The sequence below is a fragment of the Phodopus roborovskii genome, unplaced genomic scaffold, assembly GCF_943737965.1.
Source record: "Phodopus roborovskii unplaced genomic scaffold, PHOROB, whole genome shotgun sequence".
Classification (NCBI taxonomy): domain Eukaryota; kingdom Metazoa; phylum Chordata; class Mammalia; order Rodentia; family Cricetidae; genus Phodopus; species Phodopus roborovskii.
The window spans coordinates 59,405-64,100 of NW_026126529.1; positions in this window are offsets into that span (position 1 = coordinate 59,405).

The window sequence follows — 4,696 nt, forward strand, 5'->3', positions numbered from 1 at the left end:
TAACAGTCCTCCATTGCTGGCAAGAATGCAAACTCTTACAACTGGTATGGAAATCAGTGTGGAGATTTCCCAGAAAGCTAGAGATCAACCTACCTCTAGATACTGCATTACCACTTTTGGGCATGATCCCAAAGGCGGCACATCCACATAAAAAGGACAACTACTCAACTATGCTCATAGCAACATTATTCATAATTGCCATACCCTGGAAACAACCTAGATGTTTGTCAATCGAATAAAGTATAAGAAAAGTGTGGTACATTTAACTGTGGACTACTTATCAATGTTAAGAAACAAAATTATCCAAAATTGGCAGGCAAGTGACCAAAACTAGAAAAAATCATTTGTTTCCCCCCTCACTCATGAGAAGATACCAGACAAAAAGCAAATGATACACAGGCTACAATCCACAATCCCAGAGAAACTACAACCCTAATCTAGAAACAGATGGAAAGAGATGCATAAATCCACACCTAATTATTGTGCACAAATTGTGACTCCAAAAATCACCAAGAGAACTGATCTGATGCAAAAGCAAAGAGTTTTAATTAATTAATAAGTTAACTATATTAATTTGTGTCCTCTGTCCATCTGACACATTGGGTGGATTGAGAAGCAGCCAGAAGGATGATAGGGCAGGGGATTTTTTGGGGTAGACCAAGGGGAGTGTCTGGGGTCTGCAACAGTCTGAGGATTTGTGTGACTCCAGGCTTGGGCAACTTGTCCTGTGTTGATTGGCCAACTACCCCTGCAGAAATGGTTGCCATGTTTAGAGGCCTCCCATGGAGTCTGCTATGCTCTGTACTTCACATACTATAAAGCACATTCAGACCTAGCCAGTTAACTTCAGATTGGTTCCTTGCCTCAGGGAGCGATGTGGCTTCCTAGTGACTGGAGCAAGGTTCAGCAAGGTCAGGCAATGTCAGAAGCTGGACAAAAGCTCAGTACATGCTGGTTAATCAGAGGCCTACACCTTGGTGGGTCTTCTGCAGCCTCTCATGGCTGGGTGAGGCTCTGGTCACTTCAATATCATTGGGTCAAGCACCTGAGTACAATTGAATTGAGGGAAGAGAAATAATATGAACAAAGGAGTCAAGACTGAGAAGGGGAAACTCACAGAATCAGCTGATACAAGATAGTGAGTGATCACTGACTCTGGTCTGACAAAGGGGAATCTGCTTAAGACCCAACTACACTCCCTTAACAAAGGTGGCAATGGTGTGAATGGGACACATATGAGGTTACTGGCTGTGGTTCCCAGATCCAATCTAATACACAAACAGACTTAGCGGAGCCCATTCTATGGAGAGATCAGTTGTTCAGACGAGACCCAGGTGTATGGATGGTATGGAGGTGCCATTTTCATGCCTCAGTGAGATGAATTAGCAGGCTTACTAGGGGAGGTGTTACCCTCTGAGGAGCAGATGTGAATTGTGAGAGAGATGGGGGGAGGTAATGGCATTGGAATGTAAAAGATAAATAAAAAAATGTAAAAAGGTCATGCAGAGGTGCCACATGCCTTTAATCCCAGCACATGGAAGGGAGAGACTGGCAGAACTCTTGACTTAGAATCAAGCCTGGTATCCAAGTTCCACAAAGAAACCCCCTCTTTAAAAAAATACATATTGTTTAAAAAATTATCACTGGATGATATATCATAGTCTATTTAAATTGGAATTCAGTAGAGAAAAGGGAAATAGCAAAACTTAAGCAAGGCTGAGATTTTCAGCCGTGTTGGGAAACACACATACACACAAGAACATACATGGAAACATAAGATTACAAATGCAAACAAATATATACATATATATACATATATACATATATGCATAAACACATATAAGATTATACACACACAGACAGACACAAACATATAATATAGTACACACACACACACACACACACACACATATATGTATCTTCCAAGCAATGAGGAAGATGGAAGAACAAAGATGATGATGAGTATGAAGACATTTTAGTCTAAAACATTAGTAAAATAAAGGTAAAATGAAAACATAATTTACTCAGTCAGTTAATTAGGAAACAACCAGATTATGTTTGGCTCTTCTCAGATGACACCATAACAAATGCCTAGCTGTAAAGGTCAGGAGAAAAGAAAGTACAATAATGAGGTAAATGGGGACACTGACATCATCACTGTGATCAGTCTCATCCAGATATGGGTGGACATGTTGGAGATCTATGTCACTGGAGGGAGACTGTCTTGGATACTTTATTACTGAACAGTTCTATGTATCTCTTCCACTGACACCTCCACCCTAGCTGGTCCTCCAGTTTCCATTGGCTCCTTGGATCAAAATTCTCTGCACCACTGGTGCTCCTGGCCCCATCAGCTCTCTGCATCCATTGCTTCTTCATGGCTCGTCCTCCTGGCTCCATCTGCTACCAGTATGCATCTACTCTGCATGGCTGGGCCTCCTCTCTCCAGCAACTCCAAGGAACCTGTACACGAGGTCAAGGAAAGACCTTCTGACTCCATCATCATCTGGTTCATGACCTTTATACACAGAACAGTATCCATGATGCCCTTCCTTCATTCCACCACTCCTGCCTCCCTACTCCCCTCTTCCTCCCTTTCCCACTTTCTGTAGCATGAAAAATAAAAGGACCAGAGACTGATATTGGGGTTACAATTCAATTGAAGATCAGAAAAGCAAAGCAGCTGAACACTACTTCTTTTCTACCTCAGAATGGAAGGCTATTCTGGCTCACACCAACCCTAAGACTATTTATAACTTATCCACAGTGTGGCTAGAGAATATGGAGACTTCAGGGTCTTCCTATCCTCATTGTGGCTGGAGAATAAATCCATGATAGTCTACTAAAGACCCTACTTCTATCCTTTATACCACTCTAGTGCTGGGTTTAAAGGCATATGATTCTTGGTGCTGAGATTGTCTTTGTGTCAATTGTTCCTCTTTAGGACTGGATCAAGCTTGTATAGATCTTGGTAGCCTTGGATTCACAGAAACCCATCTATCTCTTAATCTTGAGTCCTGGGATTGAAGATCTGTGCCTGACTTCTATGGCTTGTGACTTAGCTTTCTGAATACTCTGGCAAACTTTAATAAATCTAAATAAAGTATCAGCCCATCTTATTTTATTCTCTTATTGTGTGACCGTGTCAGAGATTATATAATGAATTTTAGATATTACTGTCACTGCCCACTGTCATACTTCTCCCCCTCTTGCTGAAACCACCATTCCTTTCCACTTTCATGTCTTCTGTAATATAATAATGCTGAGTCTAATTGTAGTTTCTTGCCTAAGTATCCAGTATGACATTTCCTGAGAAAAGAGCATTTATGTCAGGAACTGCACCACTAAAGAAAATGCTAACCATTTCTGAACAATCACTAAGTGACTACTGTCCCTCAGGTTGGGTCCCATATCATCCATGAGGAACATTGACAAGAAAAGTTCTGTGCAGGTCTTGTGCAGGTCACATTTGCTCTGTCATTTCTAAAAATGTTTGCTATTGCTGTTACCCTTGTCTACAGTCTCAGCTCTTACACACGTCCTAACCTTCTTCCAAAATGGTTTCTGAATCTCAATGGTTTGTGATACCAAATCATTCAAGGTCCAATTCTCTCCCACCACTAAATTTTGGCATTTTTGTGAGTAATTGGCTTGTACATCAATCACCATTCACTGGTTTCCTCTTGTACTATCCATATACTGTGATCCAAATGAATTTCACTTCTTCTCCAGCTGCTTCGATTATGGGATTTGTGACAACAGTGAGAAAATAAGTATCACACTTACTTTCCTTTAAAATGTGCAGAACCAAAGTCAAGCTGTCAAAGGTGGGCCTGGAAGGTAGAAATAAATCCTGTTGAATCATGGAATACATGACTGCTTCTTCTTGCCAGTATTTGAGGACACTGTCATCCATACTTTCCAGTGTTCAGAAGAGTGATTTTATGAAAAATTGATGTATTTATCCTAAAAGTCTCTTTAGAACAAACACACAGTGATTGAATTGAATAGAAGCGCTGTTTTGTCTATATATCTTATGTAGCACTTAACACTTCCTGGTCTCAGATGTCTAGGTACAACTACTAGAAAATGGTTTTTGACTTGAGAAGAAAATGTTAATAACATGAGATAAATAGATAATCTATGAATCAGATTCCTTCCTTACTTCTTTCCTTCTTTCCATTTTTTTCCTTGAAAATTTCTAACTTTCTTTATGAGACAGAACTTCAGAATTGTGAAGTGGTTGAGGACAGTAAGCTGTGAACTCAGTCTCAACACTGTAGAAGTTTACACAAAATTAAGAAGTGGGTAAATTTGACTTTAATGCCTCTGATTTTCTCTACTTCACTAATACATGTCTCACTAACATCCATATACCTCATTCTATGTTCAGATAATATATATTATTATTATAGCATAGCATGTATCCTTGTACCCCACAATCATCATAGAGTTTGGCTCCTGTAGCTGACTGCTGGTGGCTACATCATATCAAAAACAAATCTGAGTTCTCCAACCCCATTCTCTAAACATTTACATTTTGTAAATTTTGTGGTTGTGGAAAGTATGACTTAGGAAGTTTGGTTTTTAATGTTTTCACTGCAGTGTTATGAAAATTTTTCTGCTGGCATAGTCATAGATATCTGTAATCCCACATAAATCAAGAGGGGGAAATAAACACATCAGAATTTTGAGG